This window comes from Drosophila melanogaster, chromosome 2L (assembly GCF_000001215.4).
Source record: "Drosophila melanogaster chromosome 2L".
NCBI classification, from domain to species: Eukaryota; Metazoa; Arthropoda; class Insecta; order Diptera; family Drosophilidae; genus Drosophila; species Drosophila melanogaster.
This window is the reverse complement of record NT_033779.5, coordinates 18,214,814-18,232,142: the sequence shown is the minus strand read 5'-3', so window position 1 is coordinate 18,232,142 and position 17,329 is coordinate 18,214,814. Positions and strand designations below refer to the sequence as shown.

General features: G+C 39.8%; 1 protein-coding gene across 2 annotated transcripts in view; it reads left to right on the top strand.

The window, feature by feature from the left end:
- Positions 1–17,329, top strand: part of CG42750 (uncharacterized protein) — a 115,960-nt gene that overhangs the window by 43,628 nt on the left and 55,003 nt on the right. The window contains exons 4-5 of one of the 2 annotated variants that reach the window (NM_001299103.1): positions 16,297–16,378; positions 16,440–16,679. The gene's annotated coding sequence lies outside the window, so the exon portion shown is untranslated. The remainder of the gene's footprint in view (positions 1–16,296; positions 16,379–16,439; positions 16,680–17,329) is intronic. The other variant, NM_165245.4, reaches the window with a different exon arrangement.

Sequence of the window (17,329 nt, the reverse complement as noted above, 5' to 3'; positions counted from 1 at the left end):
AACTTCTGACAACTGCAACAAAAAGCGTTTAAGGTCTGCAAAGGGGAGTGAAACGAAAAAAAAAATGAACTCAAAGGCAGATGGCAAAATGCACACAAAGAAAAAAGAAAGAATGCCAAACACACAGGGAGAAGATGGAGACATATTCATGGCAGCAGAATGACAGGCATACAAGGTTGCCTAAAAAGGGGGTGGCGAAAAAAAGGGGCACAGAGTGTGGCAGTCCAAGAAATAATGTCCTGCGGCCGCTTTGGGAAATGAAAACTTCTTTGTAATGTGAATGACTCTCGGCCTTTTGCGGATCTGCCTCCGCTGCTGTTCCTCCTGCTTTCGTTCTTTGCATACCCTTTCAATGGTTACACACCTTCCAAGGACATGTGGTTTGTGGAAAACCTAACTGCGTATATAAAAATTATATTGAAAGGCAAAGAAGTTTCAATTTATGGTAAAACTATTGTAAAATTTTCAGAGCTCGGAACTATGCAAACCTCACAGAGAGAGACCAGCGTTAAACTGAAAGTGCATTCAGGCTTCGACCTGCAAAATTCGAAGTACTCCTTCTGTTTCCCTGAGTTTTCCTGGGCTTACCGAACGTTTTTTTTTTTTGGTTGGAAAAGTTGTGCGAATTGCTTGCAGCTGATGAGTAGTTGAGTGTCAGTCTGGGGAGTAGAAAACTATGTGGGGGACTGGCCGACATGAAAGTGAACGCAAAAAGCGTTGGTATCGCTGAATTTATCGCCCAAAAACCGCACAAACCGCAAAAGGCGGGAAAGGCAATGGCAAAGGCAAAGGAATTCATCATCATGCCGCCACCCTTATCGTCATCATCTTCATCATCATACCCGTGATGACCACCGTCATCTCAAACATCACGTATACGGAGGTGTTGCGGATGAAGTCCTCTGGGGTCCAGCGGTCTCCTGTTTGATGTGGCCACCGCCGCCATGTCCTTTATTATATTTCTTTAACTTTTTCGCCTGTCTCCTGTCCCGGGGCAAAGTTAATCCTTGGGCATCAATTTCCCAAAATAATTTGAGCAACATCAAAAGTTTTAATATGCCCAATGATAATGGCGCCTCAGTCACCCGGACGAAACTTTTTTATTGCTCGCGCTCCGTAATTTCTTTGTCATGAGTTATGGCACCCAGCTGGCAATAAGTCCTTCGTCCCACCGCTGACGACCTTTGACCCCGCTCGATTATATGGCCTGCGGTCAGCGGTAGTCATTATACTGTTTATTGGGCACCTCACCTGTGGGGTCGAAGACGCAGGGAGCGACAAGAAAAGTGTAACGAAGGTCTCCCCGGATCCGAAGAATCGTCCTTGTTTCACCGCGGAAAGAGGACAATAAAGGCTCTCAGCATGTGGCTCCGATGAAAAGGAGCCTTTGTGAAAGCAATGCGGTTGGCGATTGGCAACTGATGAATCGCAATGACTTAATAGCCAAGTTGCTGTGATAAGTCAGTGGTGAAGTTTTTTTTTTTCAGAAGTAGACTCATTCTTTTAAAAGTTGTAAGTAACTGGAAACTGAAACTGTGCGCCACAGGCATTTAATTCTATACATTAAAATTTATTATTGAAATGCTTGAATGAAAATTATATGTTACACGAATACTCGCCTATATATAAGAGTATCAAAGTCACAAGGAGCCCAGAAAATGTATTCAGCCAACTAGAATCTCTTTCGCCATCAACAATTAGTCGGATTATCGATGTTTGCAATAACCGCTTTCGAACGCCGTTTTCCAATTTGGCAATTTTTAATCAACGGCCGTCATGGAAAAATTCGCAATTAAGAGGCAACGTTAGAGAGAGATGGCGAGACTGGGGTAGAACAGAACGATAGTGAGGGCAATAAGCAATCTCGGACATAATGCTCATAAACAACAAAGCAATGCAATTAGGCGATATATCCAGGACACAGGCATCCATTCAGCAGAGCCCCCCAAATTATGCAACAATTCTTGGCTGCGTAACAACGGCCTCGGTCTCTTTATCGCCTCATGCCCACCGTGGCCGCCCCTTCTTCCTTGCCAATTAAACGCATTTGATAAAAAACAAATTTTGGAGCAGGAGGCAGGATGGGTGCACAGGATGCTGAATGCAGTATCCTGGTTGCAGTGTGCACTGTCATCGGGGGGACACACCAGCAGGCAGCAATAAGCGAAAAGCCCGAGAGCAGGTGCAACAGCAGCTCGCTCATTTGTTGCAGGTGCACATAGAAAAAATTTAAGTTCTTTTTCAAAGTGCAGTTTTCTTAGACTAGCATTAAAACAAATAAATAATCTATTTTAGTGTTAAGTGAACAGCTACATTTTTAATTAAATAAAATACATTAGTGTATGAATTGGATTATATTTTAATTACTTTATTTTAAAAACTATACCTTGTAATTTCGATTTTTTTTGAAAGTGTTGCTAGTGAGATAGATGTTGAATCGGTTGTAAAAAACGAAAGTTTCTTATTTACAGGGAGGTTAAAGACATATAACACTGCGTAAAAAGAGTCAAATGTAGATGAATATCATGAAACTGAAAAAACAGAAATCCATTTATGATAGCTTTGCTGTGCAAAAACCGGTGTTATAGAGTGGCTAATTGTACAGCCTCGTTTTTCGCCGTGCACTTTTGCATTTTCCTGTAGCAACGACTGTTCAACGTTGAAACAAGTTTATCAACGTGTGAAAATTGCGAAGCGCAATATGCACAGACAACAAAAATAACAACAGAAAGGTGGTGGGCGTTGTGGGTGGCGCGGGCGCAGGCAAGTGGGCGGGAAAAACTGAGAGAAAGAAGGAAAATACGTCGCCATACTGGTCGCATATTCAAATGCAAATCACGCCATCAATATGCAGCACACACTGACATAGACACACACAGGAGACACCCACCTTACCGCATCCGCTCTCCTCTTTTGCGCCCCAGCCCCCGCACCCACTCCACCACCCACTGTGAGCCCACCAATATCGAACGTTGCATTTTGACAAAATTATCCCTGGACGGGGCTAAATTTTGTGGTCATGCGATGCCGGCACTGGAGCTCTCTCCTCCGTTCCATTGATGATGATGAACTCGATGCCGATGACAAGGCAATCTTTTCCATCCCAGGCAACCACCAAAGCCACCGCTTACTCGTGTCAGTTGCCAGGCGACTTTGGGGAATCACTACAGTACTTAAATAGTGCCACTAAAAACTTGTAAATTTTTAATTATGCTTACAAATTGGAAGGAATTTGCAATACCAACAGAGAGACTGGGTTGAGAAGTTGCGAGATGCAATATAATAAATCTAAAACACTAATATATATATGCCCCTCTTAGGATTTTGGAGATCTACAATAAAGTCTTAATATTTTATTGCTTGGTTTATAATTTGTGATTGAGTGACCATCCTTCCCGGATTTCATCAGCCCGCCCTCGCATTACCGCCTGCATTGGCCAGCTGAATTAAGTTAAAGCCTTCTGTTTGGGACGTCAGTGGCAACTAGGCGATGGGAACTGTGCGATGACGAAGCTACTTTAGCCGGGCATCGATTTAAAAGTTTCCCATCTCGGGCTCACCCGAAATGGCAGGGGGTGGAAAGATGGGCGCAAAAAATAAGTCACTCACTTAAAAGTTGGGCGACTGCAACGCTGCAAAGTTTGCTCAGTGTCCATGTCCATGTCCGTGTCTGGAACCCATGTCCTTGCCCGTCGCTGGTCAGTTAGTTTCAATTTTAGTTTTTCAGCTCGCAGTTTGCGTTCCCCCCATTCCATTTTTTTTTTAAAGGATGGGAAGGATCTAGGCAAACTGGGCACTGATTACATGTGACAAGTTAATGAGTTTGCGGCCAAACACGGCTTGTTGAGCAAATAAATTAATTAGCGCTCTAATTGAGTTTTTTCCAAGGACTTCCATTCCGATTTAAATAACGTGCATAAATCAGATTTCAATTACGCCTGCATCCCTGATGAATTCCTGCAGGCCGACTTGAGCATTTTAATTTATACGCGAAACATTTCAATTTCCCGCTGCAATAAATAAACACATAAAAGCGTGCAAGTCCTCAACTGGGTTCGTTGAACCTAGATTTACCATTCAGCAGTGCCAAAAAACGGGAAATTTATACTGAGCTCCCTGCTTGGTTTCTGTTGCCATTGCACATCATTAAGCGATAATTATTTGGAGCACAGCGCAAATTCGAGGGGAGGAATTATTGCGATTTTAAGAAGAGGCCTGCCAGCAAATGATAAAGCGAGTGTAAGATTGCGGAGTGTAAACTTAAATGGATGAAATATGGCCTGGGAGAAATCTGAACATTTTTGCTGGCAACAATTTGATTTTACTTGCCTTCCATTCGGTCTAAATACAGTCCTTTCAATGCAAGAGACTGCTAATTATGGTGTTGATGCATTATTCAACAGCTGTTAGGAGAAGTCGTGACTGTATAAGGTGCGTAAGTTTTTGCCATATAACCACAATATCGTTAGGACCCTTCCAGAAAAACTTTTGGGTCTCTGCACATTGGTTTCTCCCTTTTGGCTTTGCCGCCTATTATGCAAAATTAATTTTCCAAAAACCGAATCCCTGGAAAAGTGCTCAGACAAAGCGAAACCCTCCGACTAGACCTCAGCTTAGCTTACTTAGTGCAGCAACAACTGACTTTTCCTCAAAAAGAACGAAAAGAGAGCCGAAAGGCTATTTATTTGTCAATTTGAAAAAGGCAAGCCAGAAAGGCAACTAAGCAGCAAATAAATATCTTATATAAAATGAAATGAAAAGCTGGACCCAAAAGAGTACGAACCGAAACTGAAATCGAAATGAAGAAGCAGCAAAGTCCCATAAACACGACATGTCACAAAGGAAGAAAACCTTCAGGATGGGATTTTTCTTTCTAATTTAAAGAAAAATCGAGCAAAAAAAAAAATAAAGGTGACAAAATATTGGACAGCGGCTGGCATTCTAACGTATTGAACTAAATTCCTGAACTGGATTTCCCCAATGACTTTGTTGTTCCACTTTGTTTCATTCCATTTGCATTTCAAATTCCATTTGAAAGACTTTTCCTTTGGCAGTTGGCAGTTAATGTTTGGATTGAGAAGAGCCCTGACCAGCATGGCTAATCAGGATCTGCGATTTGTTCCTAATTAATTTGCTAATGCATATGCATGACCCGGACAATTGGTGGGTGGAACGGAAATTTGGCTAATTGGAGGAAAGCCACATTTTTTGTTTGGGCATAATAATTTTATTTTTTCTTTTCGGTCAAGCAAAACAGAAGCCAAACAGGGTGCAAGAGAAGCCCGAAAATCATAAAAAGGACCTTAGTTTCAAAAGAAACCTTCTCTGATTGATTTGTGAGGCTTTATCATTCCGTTTTTATGCTATTGATTTTTATTAAACAAAGGTAGGCTTAAAATGTTAAAATCTAAAGACGTTGAAAATGTAGAACAATTTCAATTAAATTTGATTTTAAAAACAGATTTTGTTGTTGCGGTATTGTTTCAGGAAATGTATCTTAACTAGAAAATATAAGTAAGACCTATTTTTGAAAGGTTTTTCTGTAACGCCTTTCTCGCCATGCGAAAATATGCAAAACAAAATGCTGAGTCTGTTAGTAAACACACATTGCTCTTTCCTTCTTTTTGCCTCAGTCATTTACATAATTAGAAGATAAATAAAAATTTTCCGGCAATAACAACGACTCTGGTTTTCCATCCTCTCCGGCTTTTGTTTCATTTTTGATTTCTCGCTGCCAGGGAGGACAGCGAACAATTTATGCAAAGTGTTGCGGGTGGAAAATGCGGAAAAACAGGGAATATATGGAGGCGTGACAGGCGCATGGAACTCATAAACAAAAGTTGCTCGACTCTAAGCAAAAGTGTTTGACATTCGGATGGCACAAAAGTGCCAAACCGGAAACAAAAACACAGAGTGAAAATTTCTGTAAAATTTATTGCAAAACTGAGACTGAGTTTGCGAGTCCCCTGAGTTGCATTTTATTCCACATGGCAGCTTAAGTGGCCATCGTGTCGAAATCCATCGCAGGCGAAATCTGCATTAACTTTTGGCACTTTGATTGGTTGATTAACAACTTTGGCTGCGCGTTCTTTTAATTGGAATCCGTAAAGTTCAGAGTAAAAATGTATTTTCACTTAGTTTCGCTTTTGCTGTCTGGGCTTGTTGCATAATTGGGTTTATTAAAATTTGAATGGCGAACGTTAAATGTCTTTCCCTTGTTTCATTTACCTTATGAAAGTTTAATTTGCAACTTATGAATATTTCATGCTCCCAAAATGCTCTACACAATTTTCATTTTTCGGTCAAGCCAACTTTTGGGCGGTTTGGTAGGGCTTATACATAAGGGCAAGGAAACTTTATTTCGATATATTTAGGTCAGCTGGCATTGTGCCAGGGTCTGAGGTTTTCCACACTTAACTCAGCTAATTGGGGTTGAAAAGTTCCGGATTTACAACGTTAGTTATTGTGATAGAATGCGAATAAATTGGATTAGAACCGAAAATGAAGCGAATTTAAGTGGATGAAAGTTTAGGTTTTCAAAAATGTTTATTGCATTCATTGAATTTCAGCGCTGTCAAATAGCCAAGTAATTGCATGTTACACAATAAATATGCTGAACGTATATCTCAAATATTTTTAAGTAAATATCTATAAACCACATCTTCTTTAAGACTTAACTCTTTACCGCGCAGACCACAGGTGAGAGCTCCTTTGTAAAGCGCAACTCAAAAGGTAAATTCCCCAGCACAACAAAGGATTTAAAATTCATTATTAAACACCTGAGAGTACCTGGCCGCAGAACTACCCCCATGAAATCATCAATACACAACCGTCTTGGCCCTTAATTAAACAGTTGATACCATGTTGCCACATCCCCCCAGCCTTTCACTTTTAAGGATGCTCGATTGGGCGGCCAACGGAGCAAACAACTTAAGCTGATATGAAAATTATTTCGCTCTTGTGTCGACAATTAAATGCCACGCCCAGTGCATGTTGTGACGCCCCAAAAAGTACATAATTAAAAACAGAAAAGGGGCGAGGCAGGTTGAAGAATCTGTGCATTTAATTGAAAGCCGCTGGAGACGGAGAGTCCGCAATCAGCTTTGCCCTTGGTCCTTCGCCGCGGCATCTTCTCATAAATAAAGCAAGCCAAAGTGAGCCGCCAAAGAGTTTGTCTTAATGCCCCGCCATGGTCGGCATGGGTCTGACCCCTCATCCTGCTCATCTGTCAATCAGGCTTTTCATCAGATGCTGTCGCAGCTTGGTTTTCCGCGAAAGGCCCATGCTCCTGCTGTTGTTTTTGATTACAGGGAGCCGAGGCCATTTAGTAGACAGACGAGCTGTTCCGTCTCTGGGCCACAGAAACTCTGACATATTAATGAAGTTCATGGCGAACAAGTTGCCGCAGCAACAAGCTTTTTAAATCAATTCGCGAAAACAATTAAAAACTTGACTTTCTCTGCCACGCCTCCTTCGTTTCACGACGCCCCCTTGTGGGTAAAATGCTGACATTGCGCATACGACATGTGGCCCAAGAGGAAGAGCAGAAAGAACTTGCACAAAGTTTTCCGGGTTACTCGGCACCATTGTAATGGACACTCGAAGAAATGCGTAACTGTGTTTAATACAAAATATCTAATAATTGAACATAAGCAATTCATGAAAATGTGATGACATACATATATTAAAATGTAACTAAAAAAAAAGAAAAAACACGATTTCCTTGAAATATATTATTCCCAAGCATTCTTTTACAGTGTAGTGACATCCAGGAAACATAACGAAGTTAAGGAAAATGTGAATGGCTGGAAGTAGCGGGTAGGAAACTCGTCTAACAGCAAATACAATTCAACAAAAAAGTTTCGTTGCGCTTTGCATAATTAATGTTTTAATGTCAATCATACGCACTGTACGCCACGAAATATATGCAAACTGATTTTCGCGTTTTTCAATTTACCCAGACCTTGTCTGTTGTCTAAAGTTTTGCTGGTAATTAAATTTGTTAAATTTTCCATTACAATGCTAAATGTCTGAGAATCTCCTGTGCATAAATATTAAGTAACACCAAACTTTAAGTGCAATATTTTTGACGGGGTGAATACAACTGAAAAGGAAAGCTCTAAATGGCAGAATCCTTTAGACACCTGCTGCCATAGAAAGGAAAATTGATTACACATGACACGCCCACACTAATGTGCAAAAAGCAAACTATAGTGAGATGAAAAATCACAACAAATATTCGACAACAAACAAAACTCTGACAATGGCAAATAGTAATGGCATTGCCTTCGGCAACAACTACGGCTCAAGAATAACATCAAACACCATGGGAAAAGGATCTTAGATCCTGCAGAGAACAATGTGACAAACGATGTGTGAAGGAGTCGCTGCTGCTGCTCAGAAATTCTGAAGAGCTAAGACGGGGAAACAAAAAATCTAACCACACAATTGTCACGGGGGTTGATGGCAGGTTAAGGGTGTGAGTTCCAGGGCAGGCATTAAGTATACGCAACGTTGAATTCGGTCATTTTTCATGGCTGGCAAGGACATGGAATGAGCCGAGGACGATGACTACAAATCGTGACAAATTCTTGATGCGGGTTAAGTTACACGTTTTTTGCCTCAACTTTCGGTGATTTTAGCTTTTTTTGCTGCGCCAACTTTTTGGCTTCGGAATACATTTTAAAATATTTTCGACGTCTGGTGGACGTATAGGGATGGCCTAGGCTTAGCTCATGTGCGTTTTTCAATTCGGAATACCATAAAAATCGAGACGAAGACCGAGGCGGCAATAAAATAAAAGAACGGCTCCCGGGTAAAATGAATTTTAAATATTTTACGGAATTTGCAGACTTTCTGCTGTCAACGCTGAAGGCGTATTGCCCTATATACACGATTTGTATTTAAATTTTTAGCCATAAATTACTTCAATGTAGGCGGTTATAGCGAGTCCTTTTTTGCGCGCTTCACTGTAGCTACACCACCTGACCATTACGGAAAAGCATATTCAATGACAGCATTTTTAATGCAATTTATGGTCGTTAAGGCGACAAAATATAATAAAAATGAATAATATGCCAACTGCTGTGCGGGTGATGCAACACGTGACAGGGTCCTGCCACAGGACACATGATTCTGAGTGCGGCGTACAGGACGCACACATTACCACCGCCACCACACCCGCAAAATTTATGGGTGCCGTAAATAAATCGACGCGCCAAATGTGCGAAACAATACATAACTCAAAACGAACGCGAAACGAAACGAGGACAGCTCGAAATTACAGGCCGAAAATATTGAAATATTTATGGAATTTAACTACAACCAAGTAAATGCAAAACTGACGATATATTTAAAAATTATAATTATAATTATAATTATCAATATAAGTAAACAAGACAAATCTTAATTTTGAAATGAATAACTAATAAGTAGGGACCCCTGTCTCTAAGCATCAATTGGTCCTGACAGAAGGAATACATTTCAAATGGTGAAGACAAACAGTTTTAATAATTCAATACCATAAAAACTAGCATGTAGTTTCCAAAAAATATTAAAAGCTGAGTTCAACAATTTTTGAGATCTACCATAAAATTTATAATATTCTGAAATAAATGTAAAAAAGAAATGTAGAAGTATAAATTAGAAAGACTCAAATCAATTTGTATCGTATGCTTACTTCTTATTTTTAGCCAATTATTAAATGCGGTGTATTGATTTAACCCAGTAGCCGCGATACATTATTTCTTTACCGTTGTGGCATAATAAAACTTCCACCGATTAAAGACAAGGCATACCCACATCCCTCTCGATCATTATCCCTCATTCACCTGGGCATGTACAAACATTTATATCAATATACACGAAAAAGCATTATGACCAAAGGGAAGGGCTCATAAAAAATTCAAAACGGCTTAAGTAGCTTCAAAGTAGCGCCAGAAACAACAAAACAACACGCCTGAAAAGTGAAAAGTACACGAAACTGTAGTGGGTAAATGGGGGATTGGGGGTTACCACTGGTGTGGAGCTGCAGCTTGCTCTGCAGTGACCCGGAACAAACCTGACCCAAAAAAAAACCGACCCAGCTCGACACGCATGTTTATGTGCTTTTTACAGCTGCTCTTGGCTTATCTTTGGCCCGAAGTTTCTCCATGTGAGCGTGTTCTTGGCCGAAAATGATTTTAAAAATAACTTTTGCGGTCATTTCACTAAATATTTGGTGGTCGGGGTTTTTTCGGTGAGGCTTCGTGGATAAGGGTTGAAAATATTGGGCAGATAAAGGTGATGCCCGAAAGTAGGGGCTGTTGTTTGGAGGCTGCGGCATACGTTGGTTGGTTTTTGGCTAAATCTTTTTTGTCTGGTTCCATACGACAACCAGCTTATTAATAGCGTTTTCGAAACGAGAATTATTAAGGACCAGACAAATTAAGCAAAAGTGGTCAGCTTAGTATTATTGTTGTTAGGCTAACAACAAATGTTATATTTTGATGAATGGTTTTATTTTGTATAAAAAATACAATCTATTTAACATATGCTCCTTAGTTCGCAAACTTTTTAAATTCTCCATGTGCGCCTTTCCAGGAACCAAAAAAAAAAATTTGTGTCAGGCACTAAGAAATTGGCAAAAAGTTTTTGCGTGTTGGCTGGTTTTCATTTCCAACTGCCAAACAGATAAAAACGCACTTTGCCAGGTAAAAGTCAGGAAAATGGAGATTGGGCAGGTAGAAAAGCTGCGTTGGGAACCAAATAAATACGCATGCAAGGTTTTTGCTTTTCTTACTACTGTGTGTGTGCCTTTTTATTGTTGTTGCGCCTTCATATGGCTACAATATGAATTAAAATGGCAGGCACTCTACGGTCGTCAGGAAAACCGGGCTTGGGGCATGGCCAATGAAGTTTATGTGGCGCGCACTTTACGCGAAATCACACAGCACCCTCCCACTTTCCTTATGTGCCCTGAGCACTTTGCCCTCCAGCAGCTGCCACATGACATAATATATTCACATACACATGCCGCTGAAAAATAGTTGCAAGAAAATAGTATCAAATTATAATATGCAGACTTGCAAATAGAAAGAGTGCTCTCAAAATAACATGAGAAAAGATGTTGAAAAAAGGTAACTAAAAAATGCAAACAAAAATTATTTAAATAAATAGCAAAACAAATAACAACCGAAAGCTTTTCTGAAAAAATCATACATTTATTTGGATTCTCAACTCTATTATTTTGGCTCATGTTGTATTTACCAAACGATATACATAGTATATGTGCAAATGAAAATGTAGAGCAGCGCCCACAAAAAGTGAGACAGAGACGTGAACAACACAGCAGAAAGAGATGGCAGTGTGGCAGGATGCTGAAACAGATTCGACTCTTAATAATTTCCGCACTCGAGTTGATCGAAATCATAAAATTTTATGAGCCTGCCAAGAGCCGAGTAAGTGGAGCCTGTATCTCTCTCTTTTTCTGCCTGACACTCGCCATCTCATTCCACTCTGCAGCTTGTGTGTTGGAAAATGGCTGCCATACTCAGTCAGTCGGGGAAAGTCGAGAAAAAGGCCAACAATGCGACAGATAGACAGTCAGACATGAAAACCGAGGGGCGGGTAACCAATGGAGGCTGTCAGAAAACCTTTTTTAAAGCCGCGGGATAAATGAACGTTAAAGTTGTGCCCAGTTTTTTTTCAACACATGCTTGGAAGGCACAAATATGATAGATGGTTAAACTCTGGAGGGAACAGAAGAAAAAATAAAATATTTCTCTGTCTGAGGAAGATCTATCGATTTTTTCGAAATCTCCCCCTTTAGAAAACAATATAGTCAGCACTTCTTCGCAATAACTGAATAATTGTTCGAATGTACAGCACAATTCAGTGGAAAAATAAAACAATATTAAAATACTAAGTTATATTTAAACACGAATTTATATATTATTATAGGCGGATTTATAAGTCACATGTTTTCCATCAATCCTGCAGTATTTCCACCTTAAGCTCGGCCAGCTTTTCTAAGATTTAATATTTGCTAACCATAAAACTCAAAAGGAAACATCCGATTTCGCTGGAGTCCTCGAAAATTCTGACATTCCTGGCTGGCTGGCTTTCATTTTTCATCAGAACGGAATTATGAAGCTTCCACCTTTTTCCTTCCGCCAGCTACAATTTGCCATTACGTCGATTTATGCGCTGCTGGGACTGGATGATATTTTCCCGTACCACACCCGCTAAATAATGCACTTGGGAAATTAATTTCCCAACTCCGGCTCAGCATTGGGAACGCAGAACGCCTTCGGCTGCATTAAGTCATCATTTTCGTGGGAGGAAAGTGCGGGTCGAATTGATTGAAGTTTTTCCAGACAGAATAAATTAATTCGATTGTGCAGTACAAGCTGCTCAATTAGCAGAGGAGCCTTTGATGACCCGAGGATCCTGTGTCCCTCTCGCCTGCAAGCTTTCTTCACTAATTGTGTTGTTTGTGCATTGCTCTCGATAGCTTCTTCAGCAAGGCCGAAAGGCTACAAGTTTCTGCCATTTCCCTGCATGTTTTCCACGTCTCCCAAGGCTGTCTGTTTGGTGGGTTAATGCCGGGTGGGTGGTAAGCCGGGAAAGAGACCATGTTAACCATCCAAAAGAAAGCAGGAAGGCAGGCAGCCAGGGAGCCACCAACAAATAAATGCCAACAAAGGCAACGACAGTAGGGAAAACATAAAAGCAACGAAGTGTTATGATGTGGAACCTATTACTACCTTACTAAAAATATTTTAATATCCCTAAATTTTAGTTACAGAAACTTATCACTAAAATATGTTTGAAATAAAGTGCAGAATATTTTTAGTATGTATTGATGTTGATGTATTATAGCTTGTAAAGCCACCTGAATACCCACATACTCTATATATATTAGATTCACAGGGTATTGGTGGCATCAAAAAACAAAAGCTAAGGCTGAAGCTGTTATGCTTATTATGCCAGGCATGTGAGTTAATTCTTCGAACAGTTGAGGTTGTAGTTAATGTTATTTTTGTTGTTCTTGTTTCGCGTTCGCAGTATAATGCTAGGAATATGCCATCATTCCCCCCTACTTCGGCCCACAGTTTTCTGTACTTCCCTTGATCATTATTTTTATTTCAGTCGCGTGCATGTAACACAAAATTGTATGATAAAGATGTTATTTGATACCGCAAGCACACAGCATCGGATAGATAAGGTGCCTGCACGAAAACACAGGAAAAACTAAAGGAAAAACGGAGGAAAGTGGAAAAAAGCGTTACCACGTTGATGGCCAATAATCGAGGGTGCAGAAGGGGAAACTGTGAGCCGAGTTAAAGTCAAAATAGGTAAAAGCAGTAAATTGGGAACTAAGACTAGTTAGTTAGTTAACTATTTGTGACTTCCACAATAATAATTTATCCATTCGACAATGAAAACATCTTTGTGAAAGTTTATCAAGCTGAAATAGAAATGTGGAAAGTAAAATAAATGGGATTCCACTAAAGGTGTACATGCCTAAAAAAGCATACATACCTTCTGAAAACTGGTGTCATGACTTAAAGTTTCAAACAAAGATTTTTTCTGGTTCCACCTTTAAAAGAACCCCGTAATAATAAATTCCCCTCAAAATCACCAATGGCATGCAGCACTCCACTTAGTTATGCCCAAAACCTAATTACAGCTACGGTCATAAGACATTACTTCTCATCCACGGAGATTTCCGTTAAAGGAGCTAGAACCCTTGAAGCATAGTCTTCATGCTAACGACTGCATCATTAACCGAATTTGGATCCCCCAATCGACCCATCCCACGTCAGCCTCATTATCCCCAAAACCAAGTAGAATTATCGACACTGAACTCCTTTTCGGATACAGAGCCAAAAATTCAACTTAACTGATACATTTAATTTTATTTATAACGCACGCATGGCCAGAGAAGAACAAGTCCTGAGTGTTGTATAATCATAAATATTAATGCACTCACCAATGTTGTGGGATAAGGATAAGAATGTCTCGAACCATGTTCGGGATACCTGAAAGCAAACTTATTGGCTTATTAAAGCCTAATGCTACACGGAACTGTGTGTGTTTGTGATAATGGAGCCAAACAACACCTCTGCCAGGATATCCACCACTTAGGCCAGCTACACAGGTAGAAAACTGTGTGAATAAGTCAATGAATTGCTATCTCGTAAATTCGATTCCTTTTTTAGCCACATTTAATTAGGAAATTTTTAAAATAACATCATTTAACATAATAACTTTAGGATACTAAGTGCGATATACAAATTGCAAAATTTGAGTTTAAAATATTTTTTTATAAAAAAATGTTTTTCCACGTGGATCTCCACACATCTCTAGTTGCTTCACCATTGAAGTCGTGTTCAACACTGAATATTAATGCCTTAATTTTCTGCAGCCCACTGCTATTCAATATCTACGTGGATTCGAAAAAAAGTGGGAAGAGAGAAACTTTGGGCCAACAAAGTTCAGCTCATGAAATGGTCAAAACTGTTTAAGCCACGGCCAATATTGAGCATTAAGTAGGCTTTGACGAGCCATACCCATGAATAAGAAAGAAGCTGCCTATGTTGCTGTCCGTCTTGCTTTTATGAGGTTCAAAAAAACAAGCGAATAAAGTTTCGGGCTGATACATATGGCTCCGCCCATCGGAAAAACTTTTTAACTCAATTCTGCCCTGCCACATTTCTGTTCATCTGGTTTTTTGGCATTTTTTAAATATTTATGTTATTACGCTGTGCTTAAATTTATGAATTTGCCAAAGTATTTAGTCAATAGCTCAGCCCGCCAAAGGCCCGAGGGAAAACAACAAAAACTTCTTGATGCTGCATACTTTATGCTCCCGCCCATCGAACTAAGTGGGCAATATTTATGAAAGTAAGGTCTTGAATTTATGTCCAAAGTTTCGGCTGCTAAATGTGCGGACAGTTGAACAAAAGGCTGAATCGCATTATGAAATCTTAATAGATGGCCAAAAGAGGAAATAACTTTCAGTGGGATAGCATAGGTGCAGTTATATTTCTATAGCTCTATGCAGTACAGCTAAGTTCGCTTGACTTCATTAATTAATAAGAATACATTTTCACTGAATGTTTATCTTAATTAAATACTGTTAATGAAATTCGATGCATATCGAAAGCAATTATGTTGAAGGGAAAGCCATTAACCTCCCCCATTAGCAAATAATATTAATCAGGGTACACAGAAAAGCCAATAATTTAATTTATTCACGAATTGTCAAGAGCTTCCAAAATGGCAAGTAAAGCAAACAAATAAGTGTACTTCAAATCAGGCAAGAAATTCCGGTTTAAAGTAAAGTTACATCAATTTAATGAACATTTCAGTGCTGACACTAACAAACAGATGCGATTGGGATTCGGGGCGACTGTTGCTTTCCCCCCAGCGAATTTTCTCCACCAGCATTCGAAGTTGAAATAATTTAGGGGCGTAAATCCAGAGTGCAGCTCTGCATCTCAGCATTGTTTTCAAGGCCCCAAACGACCCGGCCCCGAAACTCGAGCAGCGGCAATTTCCGCTCCAAATGCTCGACTCGGCAGGGGAAATTATTAAAAGCGAAACCGGGCGCGCTATTATTTTTTGACACTGATAAATTTACGGAGCAGGACGGGCAATGTGGACCAGCAAGGACCTTGTAGCACTAACCTCCTCTAGAAAAGACGAGGACTTCATGGCTAACAGGAAAGTAATATAAATCGGTCCCCGGGGATAAATAACTCTATATTAGTTATGACAGTGTGTGTTTGGCAACTGCCCTCGGTTTAGTTTTTTATTTTTCGCTGCCAGTGTGTTTGTCTGTGGCCATTATAATTGTTAGCCAGCATTTCTTTATGACCAACATAATTATGCAAATTAATATCATGCAAATATGCAATTCCATAGCCAAAAGCCACTGTGACCAAAGCACAACAAAAATTATTTAAAATAAATTGCACACCGAGTTGGTCAGCTCTTTGAGGCGAGTGGCTGTTGTTTTATGTTTGGAAGCAATAGTAAATAATATTAATTAAATAAATGAAAGCTAAAGTCAGAATATGTGTGATTCGAAACTTGGAAAATTTAATTCGATTAAAATGAATATCAAAAAATAAATAATTCGATCAAGACCATTTCAATTTAAGCAACTGCATAATTAAATAAGCTAACATAACTAGAATAAAATACAAGTTAAAGATCGAGTCAAAATCAAGTTAAAATCAGTTCAATTATTCGGTTTTAGCTTTCAATCAATAATACTAAAACACATTTTCGATTATTTCCTTTCAGAACTGGCTTGCACTCCGTTAAGCGATCCGTACACCTTAAATTGGTGAATCAATTTACTTAAAGGACACTGGGCGTTTTCAAGGTTCGTAAATAAGAGAAAATGCATTGAAAAAATGAATTTAAGCTTTAAATAAAATTATTAGATCCACAAAGACCTCAAAACCCCACCAAGAAAAAGAGGACAATGACTAAACTTTTGGGGCTGACTCTCTGAAATAAAAGGCGAGCAATGCATGGCGGATCTCAGCGTTTTTAGCTGCTAAAATTCAAAACTCTGGCCAAGACTGCTCTGCCACGCCCACTTATATTTAAAGCAAAGGGGGCGTTTATCCATTCTGAATTCTTCGAGAAAATGTCGCGCATTGTTTGACTTGAGCTATGCTGTAAGTTATTTCTATATTTTAAGTCACGCTCGCCATTGTAGAGTGCTTTTTATTTTGCATCCACAAAAGTCACACATATACGCACAATTTCCAAGCGCGAATTTTTTCCCCAAATTTTCGGGAATAGCAGGAAACCCTTTCTTTGCGACATGCTTAAGCTCAAGCTTTATGAGGCCACTAAAATGGGGAAGTGAAAGCACAGGAAGAGGTACATAAATATATAAGCGAAGTGTGTGTTAGTGCTTTGAGCACACTGAAAAAAATATACCTTTAATATAATATTATTACAGCTCTCAGAATTACCAAGAAGTTTCAACCACATATTTTCTCTCTGTGCATCCGAGGATGTTTGTATACGCGCGATTGCTGGTGTTAAGTCAGCTAAAAGCCTTTGGTCCAACCACTTGAATTTTCGGGTGCAGCGCAACTTTTTAGAAACGGATGCAAGCTGAATTACAAGAGATAGAAGCGAGGGGGGGCTTGGCGCTCGGAGGAGGGGTTCCACAAAGCCAGATGACTATTTGTGGGGTGGCAAGGATTCCAGGCGATTTCTGGGGGGTCAGTGAGCCCGAAAAAGTTTTATGCGAGCGCCAAAAGTGCAGTCAACGCACTTAGGGGCAAAGTCTAAAAATATGAGTTGCGAATGGGAT